The sequence below is a fragment of the Protomyctophum bolini genome (assembly GCF_963924005.1).
Source record: "Protomyctophum bolini genome assembly, chromosome: 9".
NCBI lineage: Eukaryota > Metazoa > Chordata > Actinopteri > Myctophiformes > Myctophidae > Protomyctophum > Protomyctophum bolini.
In genome coordinates, this window is record NC_137870.1 from 37,288,014 (window position 1) to 37,303,924 (window position 15,911).

Sequence of the window (15,911 nt, forward strand, 5' to 3'; positions counted from 1 at the left end):
TTGGATGGCACTCGAGGATGCGAGTGTGTCATGTCAATGTCATGTCATCATGACATCTTTAAATGTCCCGTCCTGTTCCAACACAGGCCTGTTTTCAGGGACACAATGGTTATGGTCATACAACTGGCCCTTCTCTTTCTCTCTCGCCCCCCTCTCCCCCCTCTCTCTCTCTCTCTCCAATCCAATAGACCATCTCAATCAATAGAGACACACAGATGAACTCTCTCTACACTACTGACCCCCCCCCCCCCCCCTTCGCTGTGACCCAGGCCAGGGCGCAGAAAGGCTGGCATTGTTTTCTGGTGAGTGAGCAATTGAGCATGGATCTCCGCTCACACGTGAGGGAGAATAATTTCTGTCCATATGTTTATGGTGGGGGAGCCTTTGCCACGTAGCTGGAACACAAAAATGTAGAAAGAGGGAATAGTGAACTGTGACAGAGATAGTATAGATGAAAGGAGGATGATGATGGAGAGGCAGAGAAAGAGGGGGGGGAGGAGTACACGTGTCATCCGGTTATGGACAGCTTCGGATGTTGTTTTAAAATTGTAATGCTTGGAACACCCGGGTGGGCACAGGGGAGAAGTTCCTGCCCACCACCCTGGTTGATCTAAGTAAGTTAAATATGTTGGCCGCGGTTTACAGACACATACACACACACACACACACACACACACACACACACACACACACACGCATACACACACTTGGAATATGGTGTCAAAAAAAAGATTGTCCATTTGGATCACACATTATTATGACTTGAAATAAACTCAATATCATCAAACTGTGATTCGATGCGACCGTATTTTGTGCAAAATGAAACTCGCATGTGATCAGGTCACTAAAACATCTCCGTGCTTTGAACGCACTCAAGAATAAGGTCTCATTTAATGGATTCGGTGTAATCTGATTGCTTTAGTATATAATCCGATTACGTCGATCTCTTTATTACCCGTTCATCTGTCCCACGTCATTAGCGGCAGCAGGCATTTAATCCATTCTGGGCGGGAACCCCTTTTGGTGTTAGCTATTAGCTATTGAAAAATAGCATATCTACAAGCTCATACGAGCTTGTAGGTCTGCTATTTTTTGAAAGATCGAAGAACGACTGACATAGAAACATAGCTTTTTCAGAAACCTTTCAGGATGACATTTTTTTAATCTGATCTCAGGTCAAAATGGGTTAACATGCTGTACTTTGATGTACATGTCATTCTGCTCCTCGCTGGAGAGAGGAGGAGGAGGAGGAGGAGGAGGAAGAGGAACGATAGAGGAGGACATATGAAGAGACAGGATGGAAGAACAGATGACGGAGGAGATGAAGAGAGGAAGGGGAAGTGAGGAGAAGAAGTGTGACCAGCTGAGGAGCATGTGGACTCCATCCTAGAGCCCGCTGGGAGTCACACATCATCGGGTCCTGAAACGGCGTGAAGAGAATCAGGAATGTCTTCCACCGCAGACAGAGAGAGAACAGATATAATGTAGGTCATCTGAGGGAAAACCACCATGGTGGGTCTGACAGTTTTCTAAAGCATCTGTGCTTTTTAATGGAGAGTTTCCTGTTACTAGTGTATATATACGCAGGAACAGAGAGATGAGCATGACAAACACTGCAGGTCAGAGAGAACCCTCCTAATGTAGCTCTGTACGTGCGCACACACACACACACACACACACACACACACACACACACACACACACACACACACACACACACACACACACACACACACACACACACACACAGTAGACACGGTAGGTGTACTGCTTAATTTGTTTTAGATATCTGCTATGTCTGCTATGACTATTTGCTAACTTTTTTTTTTTTTTTTCATACACAGCAGGTTGTTGATTTCAACAACTGGTCACTTCGCACTAATGATTCCAACCTGTGCGCGCGTTCAGCTGTGTGGAACACATTCTGTACTGACCGCAACGCCACAATGCCGTGGGGTTTCGAGAGCAGGACATTTTGTGGCGTCTTGTCATGTCTTCATCGCCTCTTCCTCTCTCACTGTTATGTTCAAGTAAAGTAGAAGAAGATCGATTTTATCTTCCCAGTGATTGGACAATTGCGCGAGTGCACATCTGATACAGGTTTTTCAGTGGAACAAGTAATACACACCAGATGCAGTGAATCCTACGGGCATCTGAAACGGCATGAGAAATACACACACAAACAGAGTGAGAGTAAGGTTCTCTGAGTTAAGTACTAGTTTTAAATGTAGTTTTTCTTTTCATAGTTGTATAGCATCTACTGTATCTATGTATTGTGAATGTTTGTATTATGTTGTCTTTTTTGACCACCGCACTAAAGAAGTTCCGAAAGGAAAATAAAGTACTGTGAAGTTGAAGTAGTTGAATTAACACAGGATTTTGCAGACAGACACACCCGCACGGCCCGGGCCACATCCTGGCTGCATCTCTCTGTCAAAAACATTGTTTTACGCCCCCAGTGAAAGCCCGTCAGACGTCTCATGACAGCAGTATTGCTGTGTGTGTGGTGGTATGGTCCATCGGGAGGTCGAGGGTCGAACGGAAACCCAGCACAGATAACCCTTTATACTCCCATAAAGGTCAACGGTGTCAGCGCTTGAAGCGCATGGAGTACTCTGCCTTGGGGGGGTTGCCAGGTTCACTCTGCCTTGGGGGGTTGCCAGGTTCACGATGAACCCTCTCCCCAGGCCCAGCATTCACGTGCCACCCAAAACAGCCACTGCGTGCGGGCATTAATGCGCTCTGCGCTGAAAGACACACTCTGGCAGAGTGCGGAAAGCACCGATGAGCTGGAAACAATGATCAGAATGGAAACGAGCACGAGTGGAAGGTTCCAACGCGGAGGACTGGGAGCTCTACAGGGGATGATAACACAACACCAGTATAGCAGGGGCGGGAGACAAAGATAGAGACTTACAGATAAATGAAGTAGAGAGAGAGAGAGAGAGAGAGAGAGAGAGAGAGAGAGAGAGAGAGAGACAGAGACAGAGACAGAGACAGAGACAGAGACAGAGACAGAGAGAGACAGAGACAGAGACAGAGACAGAGAGAGAGAGAGAGAGAGAGAGAGAGAGAGAGAGAGAGAGAGAGAGAGAGAGAGACAGAGACAGAGACAGAGACAGAGACAGAGACAGACAGACAGACAGACAGACAGACAGACAGACAGACAGACAGACAGACAGACAGACAGACAGACAGACAGACAGACAGACATGAGATATAGAAGAGAGACAGATGGGGGAAGAAGAATGATGGCTCTGTCAGAGGGTTATCTTCTCCTTCCAGGTGCACGCATGCACGCACGCACGCACGCACGCACGCACACACACACACACACACACACACACACACACACACACACACACACACACACACACACACACACACACACACACACACACACACACACACACACACACACACACACACACACACACACACACACACACACACACACACACACACACACACACACGCATATAATGTAAAAGCACTTTGTTGTTAATAAACCTGCCTTGTCTTGCCTTATACATACTTCATGAACACTGAGGATGCTCCAGCCATGAAGATATAGACCTACAGTATGTACATATGAGGTAATGGGTTCCGATCCTGGCTGCCAGTTGTTTCATGTCATATCTCTCTCTCTCTCTCTCTCTCTCTCTCTCTCTCTCTTTCTCCTTCATCTGTCTTTTTTGCACTATTCATTCTTAAAATCCATAGAAACATGGCCTTCTCTGTTTCTCTTAAAAAACACTATATCTGATGTTTTTTTATCTCCTCCTGGAATACCCTGCACATCCGCAAACGCAAAGAAAGGCTTTACAGAAACAGAAAATGGGCCTCCTATTCCGAAAAATCAATATTTACGTAGTTTGGAGCATGAGATAAAATTAAGCATAATCCCAAGGTAAACTCCTATGACAAGTGACAACAATGATATAAGGGAAGATATAGAGGAAGAGACCATATCTCCCAAAGTCGCCCGCCACATACACACAGTACAGATACAGAACCATCCATCCCAAATGCAAGCGGAATCCGGTCACAGCCACTCTCAGACACATACTTGGCATTTTCGTTGCACTCTGCAACATCACTGTTTTTCTGCGGTGTGCTCTGTGTGGCCAAAACCAAATGACACCTTCTGTATTTAGAAGCACATAGCCACAGAAATGCAGTCAATTTGTGGCGTGGGAAGAAAAGGGTGGGATCCAGAGCAGGAACCAGCATCCTATAATGTCTTCGAGAACGCAATGTCCTTCAACACACCACATACACTACTGTGCTGTATATGTAGCATATGTGTACTGATATATATATATCTGCATACTATGTCTTCTTTATTTGTTTATCTACTGGTGCGTTGACAGAATAGGCATGCATGCAAAGAAGCGCATTTCATTAAATCACTGACTAAACCGCATGTCAGCTGTAAAATGTCTCTAAATACGTTTTCCAGCTGTGTTTACATGACAGAGAGAGGAATGAGGCCCTGTAAAGCTAATGGCTAACACCACCAGCTGAGGTAGTCAGACGGAATACGACATCATAACAACACGAACGGCACTGTGAAAAAACCCTTAAACAGCAGCATAAATTATGCCATTTTTCATGGAATGCACAACGTAGCAAAGTGCACATTTAGCTCACAAGAGTTGAATTTATGGAGCTGAGGGAGGGGCCGTCTGGTATGGTATATAGCCAGTCTACACTGATGGAAACACCCCCACGCCCACAACACACACACACACAGCCACAAGACTCATCAGGAGTCTGGACTTACAACAACACCAAACCCTTCACTGACTCCCACACACAACCTACAGCATAGCCCCCTATACTGAAAAACATATATAGTTCACAGCACAGTACATATGTACAGTATATACGTACTGTATATGGTATGTATGTATATACACAGTATGTCTACTCTATTTGCATACAAAATGTATACTGTACAAATGCACTTGGACATTTAGACAGAGAGACAGGGAGAGGACAGGAAGACAGACAAGGGAAGACGATGGCACTATATGTAGACTTCCTGTTTGACTCCCAAAGCCGGCGAACCATTTCCTGTCAGTGGTGAGGCCCAAGGTCAGAGTTAGCCTCATACAGAACAACACAGCCCTAAACTATACGGTTACTTATGCTTATTTCCTGTCTTGACTCAGAAGTTACAGTTGTCTGTCTGGTGAGCCCTGCATGGGCCTCCACACGGCGAGACAAACTGAGCTCACAGCGCAGTCTTGCGAGCTTGTAGATCGAACAGAATGTTTGCCACCCCCGATGTAAGGACGCTGGGTTGCATGTGGTTAATGAGACCGAGTCCCAGTGTGGGAAATGATTAGGTTCTTTGGATGGAACGTTTTCCAGTTTTTGGTTACAAGTTTCCATTTTCTCCTCAATTTTGTTGTCATCAGTTCCCCATGTGCACTGTACGTGTTCCCTTGCTCTCACTGCCACCCCCCCCCCCCCCCCCCCCCCCCACACACACACACACACACACACACACACATAGCCCACTGTAGTCCTATGGAGGGTGTAGGGAAAAATACATGCCTTCTCTGATCCTCCTCCTCCTGTGGTCCGGGATTGAGTCAATAATGCAAAACCCAAACTGTCTAAATGTGCTCTTGAGACCGGACTTGAGACCAAGACTCTCTCTCTCTCTCTCTCTCTCTCGCAGCCCTACCAATACAGATACAATCCCCTGCCAGCTTCTTACTTGGAAGTGCCCAGCATGAGCTTTTCTTTTTTGGCTTTTAAGTATACACTATAGACAGAAAATAGGGAGAGAGAGACTAGAGGGGTGGGAGCGACACGCAGCAAAGGTCGTCGGGATCGGGGCTCCAACTGTCAGGCTGCATTATGGAGCCTGACAGTGCCCAGACTGCTATCGGCAGGTAGTAGACCAGAAGAAGAAAACAGGTGGGCCAGGCCAAGGAGGATAGTCATTCCATTTGGTCATTCCAATTTGTTATCAATATTGAACCAATACCAGGTACCAGGTACAAATGTATCGCTCTGTGTGTGTGTGTGTGTGTGTGTGTGTGTGTGTGTGTGTGTGTGTGTGTGTGTGTGTGTGCGTGCGTGCGTGCGTGCGTGCGTGCGTGCGTGCGTGCGTGCGTGCGTGCGTGCGTGCGTGCGTGTGTGTGTGTGTGTGTGCGTGTGTGTGTGTGCGCGCGTGTGTAGCTCAACAATGGTAGACAATGGAAGAGATGTTTAGCCTTTGGGTCGAAAAGGTCCCACGGTCAAGTTCACAATCAAGGTCAAGGTCACAACTCTTTAAGAGAGAGACATGTGACATCAAAATGACATCATAAAATACAAAATGCTGACGAGATCTAGCCGATTCTTCATGAGCGTTGGCAGGAACGATCAGTAGACAGTATATAGGCTATACCACAAAGAGATTCATGCATTTTATGCTGAGCAGGTCAGTAGTCAAGGTCGAAATGACATAATCATCCATTATGAGGAGAAACGTGATAACAAAAGACAGAAAGGAAATGTTCACAACGTATTCAGAACAAAACACCCTCAGTCTGTCACAGAGGTTAAATATAGCAAGTGCTTTTATAGCGAGACACTGTGCACTGAAGCGGGATCAAGTGTGCAGCGCTGCCGGAGATCAATAGAAGAAAAGAGACACGAGCACATATTCTGTGAGGTCTGCTCTGAATGGATCTCTGGACATCCACAACCTCCAGAAAGCAAATGAGCAATGAATGGCGTGGGGTTTTTGTGACCTGTATGCTCCGAGTCTGTGTCTATGCCCTCACTCAAACACAGTTAAATCCCCCTACTGTACCGCCATGGCAACTCTTTGGCTGGAAAAACTGCAGCTGACGATTTGTGCGTGCATGCATGCGTGTGTGTGTGCGCATGCGCGTGTGTCGATTCCATCGCTCCCCCCAAAAAACTGTGAATTCCTTCCCAGCAGATTAGTGAAAATGCAGTGCAGCCCATCTGAGGATCAGAGAGGCTGCAATTATCAGCTTGGTGTCTCCAGGGAGGCTACTAATGACAGCTTCAAGAGCTGCAGTGAGAACACTGGCTGTCATCACCCAGGCCGCTGGTATCCGCTGATGGCAGACCAACCAAGTGGCCTCTTGGGCCAGGAGGAACAGGAACAAGGCTGTAGTGCAGCAAGGGTGGGCAACTTTGACGATGGAGAGGGCCACTATAGTTCCACACTCACTCCAGAGGGCCACTATAGTTCCACACTCACTCCAGAGGGCCACTATAGTTCCACACTCACTCCAGAGGGCCACTATAGTTCCACACTCACTCCAGAGGGGCCACTATAGTTCCACACTCACTCCAGAGGGCCACTATAGTTCCAGACTCACTCCAGAGGGCCACTATATTCCACACTCACTCCAGAGGGCCACTATAGTTCCACACTCACTCCAGAGGGGCCACATTGCATATTACTGCTGTAGAAAAAATAGCCGATCTACAAGCTGAAAACGCGTCGCTGTACGTAGTACGTAGTACAGTGTTGATTTTCTCAGCAAATGTTGACTAAATGGTGCATTTATATAGCGCCTTTATCCAAGGCGCTTTACATAGATTGTGCAGATCAATACACCCATTCACACACCGATGGCGGCGGAAACCATGCAGCACATTAGGAGCAATTTCGGGTTCAGTGTCTTGCTCAAGGACACTTCGACCCTAACTCTGGGGGAGCCACATGGGTTCGAACAGGCGACCTTGCGGTTGCCATCCAGCCACTCCACCACTGAGCCACCGCCGCCCCGGTTAGTCGTAGAAGTCCGTTTTGACTGACACTTCAATTAGTTTTAGTCACGTTTTTCTCATCTGAAATGTTTTAGTGTTAGTCTACTTTTAGTCGACTAAATATACAGTTGATTTAGTCGACTAAAATGTATTTTGGCAGGCCTTGAGGGCGACCTAATGGCTGATTTTAGACTTGGTTGCATGTTGAAAATAGACGATCTACAAGCTCACAACCCCTAACCACTTAGGATGACATGTTGTTACATAGGGAGGTATTGTGTGTGTGTGTGTGTGTGTGTGTGTGTGTGTGTGTGTGTGTGTGTGTGTGTGTGTGTGTGTGTGTGTGTGCAGTGTGCATGTGCATGTATGTGCGTGCGCTCGCGCGTGTGTGCATGTTTGTGGGGTGAGAACATGGTATTCCAACGGTATTCCATTGCTCCAATGTTCCGTTGACTTTTGGCTCAGTGTTTGGTAAAGACGCAGAGCCGGACAGACATTCCAGCGGAGCGAACAAGAGGCTCTTTCAACAGCAGTAATCCTACTGGACAGCGACTGGACTTCTGCGCTGCGCGGTCCACGACCTGCTGCTCACACACTTTTACTTTACATGCCACCCTGCAGTTCATCAACAAACACACAAGGACATACTCCTTTTGGTGACCCTTGGACCAAGACGCCGGTCTTAGGGACTGGAGTTGGCCTGAGAAGGTAGCCTCGGTACACATAGGCTTGTATTTTCATTAGCATTGAGCTAAAAAGAAGGGGGGAAAAAGCCTGGGGAAACCCATTGGAAAGTCTGACATATAGGAAGTGGGAGTCAGTCAGTATTTCGCTAACCAATAAAAGTGAGGAGGCGTGTCGCTCCAAATTGGGTGACGTCAGTGTTCTCTGCTGTTTTCTACCAGGGAGGGGAGGGGGGCACTCAGATCGGCGAACCAATAGGATCCACCGCCTGTTTTCGCCCGGCACCCGCCCCTCTAGACACAGAAATCAGTGATCGATCACACAGGTTGAGGCAGGCTATAGTCTGAAGGTAAATGCTCAGTGGCTGCGTTACTTACTGCTCAGTTAGGATGGGTCAAATGCAGGACAAATTCTGTTCAAACTTGTTAAAAAATATATAAAAAGAAATGTATATCACACATATAATATATACTGTATGTGCTTCCTGCTTCTGAAAATGCTAAACACGCCATGAGCTTGAAGCTGGATGTAAGTAGATGATGTCTAATACGTGCTGCAGTACACGTGTGTTATGTTCTCCAACTTAACTGATCATGATGTCAGTGTCAGACTACAACACGGTCTCTTCCCCACAGCATTAGCAGAACATTCCTCTCTGGTTCAACGGCTAGTGCTTTGTCTAATCTGACACATTTAACAAGCATTCTTCTACCATACACAAGATGCCACCTCATTGTCCACATGCACACAGCTTCATTCACCACACTGGCAGAAATCAAAAATAGATAATATATATAGACACTTCAATGCCACAAGGTAGAAGGATGATAACGGTGCATTCATGTTCATATTTAGAAGAATATATTAATAAAGACGTTTGGTATTACAAGCACTTTCACAAACAGCATCTCACAGCAAAGAGATTCTACTACACAAGTCCATTATTATACAACTCTCAGTTAAACCCGTTAGGAGGAACACATTCTGTGGTTCTATGATTCATACTGGTGTGAAGAATCCACCTGCACAAGACCTGGTAAAACAAGTTCTCTGGAAAAGCAACGTTGTCCCCTTTTTTGTCAGCAAAACAAAGAGCTCACAATAGCAAGCAGCAAGTTCCTCTGCTGCTCACAGCTGCACAGTATGCACGCTGGCAGGCACGTGTGTGCGAGCGCACGCACGCACGCACGCACGCACACACACACACACACACACACACACACACACACACACACACACACACACACACACACACACACACACACACACACACACACACACACACACACACACACACACACACACACACACACACACACACACACACACACACATCCATAGTTACTCACCTTCTCTCTTTTAACCTTTAGGCTTTCTCTCATTCATAAGGGGAAAATACTACAAACAACAGCCCATTCAAAACAAGTGGCTCTCTCAAATTAGTGGTAAAAGCCATTTCAGTCTGATGGAGCACTGAAGAGAGGCACTGCAAAAACTATGAAAGAACAGAGGGAGAGGGAGAGAGGGAGAGGAGAGGAAGAGAGAAAGAGAAGGGGAGGGAACTGCAGAGTGGGATATCCTTTTGTGTCACGAAAACTGAGCCCAAAGGACAGACTGGCAGACAGGCAGAGAGACAGACAGGCAGAGAGACAGACAGACAGGCAGGCAGGCAGGCAGGCAGGCAGGCAGGCAGGCAGACAGGCAGGCACGCAGACAGACAGACAGACAGACAGACAGACAGACAGACAGACAGACAGACAGACAGACAGACCCTTCAGTGCTACAACTGTGCATTCCAAAGTCACCATGAGACAATATACATAAATCAGTTTGGTTCAACATCTGCAGAAACATACACAGATATCAAATTATCTCCACAATCAAACACCCACACCCACACCTGCACGGCCACACACACACCCACAGGCTGGATCCATGTACAATCAGTGAACAGCTGTAGGGCATATAGGATCATTATCGCTTCCTCGCAGCTTCACTTCCCAATAAGTGTGTGTGTGTGTGTGTGTGTGTGTGTGTGTGTGTGTGTGTGTGTGTGTGTGTGTGTGTGTGTGTGTGTGTGTGTGTGTGTGTGCGTGCGTGCGTGTGTGTTGTGATTGTGTGTGTGTGTGTGTGTTAGACAGGTAGCTGAGCTGTTACTCTGCCGAGGCGAGGACAGTATGATGTCATCCTTAACCTGAACAAAAGCTCTGTTTCCATGGTAACACCTCAGGGAAAACACCCCAGTGCTATACACGTGTGTCTGTGTGTGTGTGTGTGTGTGTGTGTGTGTGTGTGCGTGTGTGTGTGTGTGTGTGTGTGTGTGTTATTACTGCTGTAGTTCTGAAATACATCTACCGGTATAATGTGATGTAGCTATAATAATAATAATAATAATAATATAATAATAATTAATAATAATGAGTCTATTGTAAAGCACGGTCAGATCAAATCAAGGAAGAATCAAGGAGAGATGGAGAGAGACAGAGACAGATAGAGAGAGAGAGACAGAGAGGTTAAATTGAGTGAAGGGCACAGGCTGACATTGATTATGTCTTTGTTTTGGATGAGGCACTTGGCCCAAAGGCTCGCTGCAGATGAAAGACAGATAGAACGGAGGAAATTATGGAAGAGAAGAAGGGAAAAGGGAGGAATGCACGGGTTGAGTCCCCGTCTACTGATCCACTGTAGATGGATGTATTGGATGGCTGCACACGTGTGAGTGTGTGTGTGCGTGTGTGTGTGTGTGTGTGTGTGTGTGTGTGTGTGTGTGTGTGTGTGTGTGTGCATGTGCGTGTGTGTGTGTGTGTGCGTGTGTGTGTGTGTGTGTGTGTACGTTCATGCAAAAGAAAAAAGAAGTGTGCTTGTGTGCATGCACCTGTGCTTGTGTGCGCGCGCACGTGTGTATGTGTGTTTGTGTGTGTGTGTGTGTGTGTGTGCAGCTGTTCTGTGTACAGCTGTGCATCTTTGGTTGTGCATGGACATGTGCTGATGTGCATATGGCATGTGCGCGCACGCACGTATGCACGTGTGTCTGTGTGTGTGTGTGTGTGTGTGCGTGCGTGTGTGTGTGTGTGTGTGTGTGTGTGTGTGTGTGTCTGTGTGTGTGAGAGAGAGGTTGTTGACATACTGCAGCTGTCAGTGTGTACATCTGTACAGCTGTTTGGTACAATAGTAGGGTAGCATGCAGGAAAGACCTGTGAGCTTTGGGAAAGCATCCATTAGTGCAGCCAGCCCTGAACACACTGAACACCATCCGTCGCTACACAGACCAGTCATGATTACAAACGTCTGCCAAAGCTCCTTCACCGTCATTAACCCAACCGCTCACCACCACCGCTCACTCGCCAGCGCAGGGCGGGGCACATTGTTGAGGGGGGCACAAACATGTCCACAGTAGAAATGCATCAAGATCATACTATATGCCGTGATATAAATAGCTGCATTATTTGTGGAAGGAGCTAAAAGCAGCTCGGTGTAAAGTACGGTAACTAAGTACATTTACTTACTTACTTCTCACATGTCTCCCCCCTGCTCCGCTCCCTCCACTGGCTCCCGGTCGCTGCCCGCACAGAATACAAAACTCTGATGCTGGCATTCAAAGCAACCAAAGGTATGGCTCCCCCATATCTTGCAAGTATGATCGAACCCTACAAACCCTCCCGCTCACTCAGATCAGCCAACGCAGGGAAGCTGGAAGTACCCTCACTAAAAACGCCGGGACAACGCTCCACACGTCCCAAACTCTTCTCCCTTCTGGCTCCAAAACTGTGGAATGCACTTCCCATTGCAGTCAGAACTGCAGCATCACTCCCAATCTTCCGCCGTAGTCTGAAAACCCACCTTTTCAGACTCCATCATGGCCCATAGCACTTACCCCACCCCCTTAGATAGCAATTCTGTAGACTTAGATAGCATTTGATACAGACTTATAGCATGTTATGTAGACAGCATAAGTGCATTGTATGTAGTCATAGCACGTCATAGTACATATGTGTAGCATAGTAGTATAGATGTATAGCTTATATGTATAGTTTCATTATAGATATTCCACTGTTACTTTCTTAGCTACGCATGTTTCATGATAAATGTCTTTATGTGATGTATTCCCATGCTTTTTGTTCTTGCTTAATGTAAGTCGCTCTGGATTAAGAGCGTCTGCTAAATGCCTAAATTGTAAATTGTAAATTGTACTTAAGTACTTGTACCATTTCGAGATATTTGTACTTTACTTGAGTATTTACAATTGACACTACTTTTACTTCTACTCCACTACATCTCGGATTCCAAATATTGTACTTTTACTCCATTACATTGATTTGAAATCTTTAGTTACTAGTTACTTTGTAGATTGAATAATATTACGAAACATACATTAACATACCGGCCTACATTTCGGCCATTTGAAAGGAGACAATCTACAAGCTCACAATGCGTTGCATCGCGATGCAATGTGATCTTAGAGCGGTTATTTGAAAACTTGAAAAGGGACAGAGTGGCATTCCGACACACATTTTGAATTCCAGACTTGTAACCGAGTATTTCTATATTGCGGTATTTTACTTATACCACTCATATTCAACATTTTACTGTGTCATTAATATATCTTAGAGTTGTTGTGTGGAAATAATAATAAAAGGTCCCCCCCCCCCATTCTGTGTTGCCTAGAACTGGAGGTCTGAGAAAGAAAATCAGTAACATTATGAAGTACGTCTCAGTGACATCACAAAGATATGTACTTCCTAATGTTAATGATTTTGGTTTCGGTTTCGGTTATGTTATTTATGGTGCATATATCAAACGAGGCTGTCTCTTTCCAGGAAAAAATGTGAGTGCCTGATCACATTCAAGGTCACCAGTATCACTGGCAGCAGAACTGGGACACCCAGAGCACTGAAGCAGTGAGAGAATGAGATTGTGTGTGTGTGTGTGTGTGTGTGTGTGTGTGTGTGTGTGTGTGGGGGGGGGGGGGGGGGGTGGGGGGGGGGGGGGGGGGGGTGGCTCTGCTCTGGCCTGATTACACTCTCAACAGAATGAGCTCAAATAACAAAGGATTTATTATCATGTAGGGAGCTAGCGAGTTAGCTAGAGTCTTGGGAACTTTGCATTCCCATTCTTTCCGACAGCCAGCAGCCTGGTGCTGCCGGCATGCTTCACACAACTTCAAAACCCTTTGTGACTCTCTCTCTCTCTCTCATTCTCACTTCTTTCAAGCTGCATGCTGTTTTTCCTTGCCTTTCTTTTTTATTTCTCTCTCTCTCTCTCTCTCTCTATGCCATAAAGCCTCTACTGTTTTAGCGGTGGGAGGAGGAAAGAAACGTGGCAGTAGAAAGGTCTGCTGCCTCTCACTCACTCCCTCTCTCTTCCTCCTTCCGTCATCCCCGCCTCTCACTATATTTTCCTCTCTTTTCCTCTCAACATTCTCCATCTTTCTTTCCCTCCGGTGTCTGTCGTCAGTCTGCTGTTCTATGAGAGAACACATGTTGTCAATCATCACTTCTACATTTAGGGATGCCTGAGTGAGCCGTTATGAGATTATGAACTGATCACAAGATATGGTGGACCCTGTAATCAGAAAGTAGTAGGCCTAATCAGATTGAGGCGGGGAAAAAATCTATTACAAGATTAATAAAAATGTTTCGTTTAATTAGAGAAATGTAATGAAAAATATACACTAATTAAATCATGTAAAGTGGCCCTTTGACTTCATGTAGCCTGGTATTGATTTGAAATAGCAAAACTGGAGATAGCAATATGCCAGTGTAATGCTTTTATTCAAAGCGTATGGATATATAAATAAACGTTTAGTTATTTTTTTCACACCTGGGAGAAGATCCCTTACTTATCTTGGTTGTACCACAACAGCACCAACAGACTGATGTCACACCTAGGTTGAAACTATAACATGCTACTGAGTTTTGCTGACATGAGAGAATGGTTTTGTCTGAGCTGTCTGTCTGGATAAGATGGATGCTGGGTCTGACTTCTGAAAGCAGACCAGATCCACACATACACACACACACACACACACACACACACACACACACACACACACACACACACACACACACACACACACACACACACACACACACACACACACACACACACACACACACACACACACACACACACACACACACACACACACACACACACACACACACACACACACTGTCATGTGTAGGTGAGGTAAGGACCCAACGCAGGACAGCCACTAGCCAGGCATGTAGTGTTCAAAACCATGAATTGGTGTTTTAATACAGAAGACAGGTGAACATGAACAACTTAAAACAGACTGAAACAGGTGACAGGATACAATGACTCAACAAGGACTGACTGGGGAACAAGACTGACATATACACATGAGGGTTGATTACAAAACGTGACACAGCTGGAGCAAACAAACATAGAACCATGAAAACTAGACCAGGGAACAATACATAGAAATACAAGACCTAGACTGTACAATGAATGACAAAAGTCTGTGACTGTGACACACACACAGTACACACACACACACACACACACACACACACACACACACACACACACACATTTTACCGCAAGGTCAGCCAACTACAAAAACAGGGATTAAGTGCTATGTTAGTGCGTGCGTGCGTTGTGTGTGCTCATATGCTGGTCTCAATAAATAAGAACTGTAAACCAGTGTGGACGGCCAACTCTTCTTAAATAAACAGCATATCATTGCTTAATAATACACCAAGTGTGAATAACTTAAACTAGTGTTGTTTGTAGGTCATTAATAACTCTAGCTCTGCATTACTGAAGTGCAAACACAGCACACCTTCACACAAAGGCACAAATACACACATAGGCCTACATAACATACTCACATGCACACGCAAGTACAAACTCAGTTTGGTCATGATGAAATATGTCATCAAACATCAAGCACACACACACAGACACAGACACGCACACGCGCGCGCGCACACACACACACACACACACACACACACACACACACACACACACACACACACACACACACACACACACACACACCACCATCTCTAACAACAAGCTGCCAGGTGTAGTAAAACTCAGCTGACAAAGGAAAGACTGTACATTACCTATGGGGAGCAGAAGGTTTTTCTACACACAGCTTCTGACAAAAGACGTCAAAAAAAAAAGAACAGAAAGATCTGCAGGACAGGAAACCCAGGGAGAGAGATTTTCTTCGTCTCTGTTCTGTCTTTCACGTTGTCACTCTCCACTACGTCCACGCTCCCTCCCTGTCACAACATAGTGGGACGAAGCCATGTGCCTGCTGCACTGTGTGGAACATGCACGCAGGCACACACACACACACACACACACACACACACACACACACACCTTCTCTCTCCTCTCACTCCTCTAACTCTAAACACACTCTTTCCTTGTTTAGCAGCCTTGTTTCTCTCTCACACACACACCCCTCTTACACACACTTTCCCTTGTTTAGCAGCCTC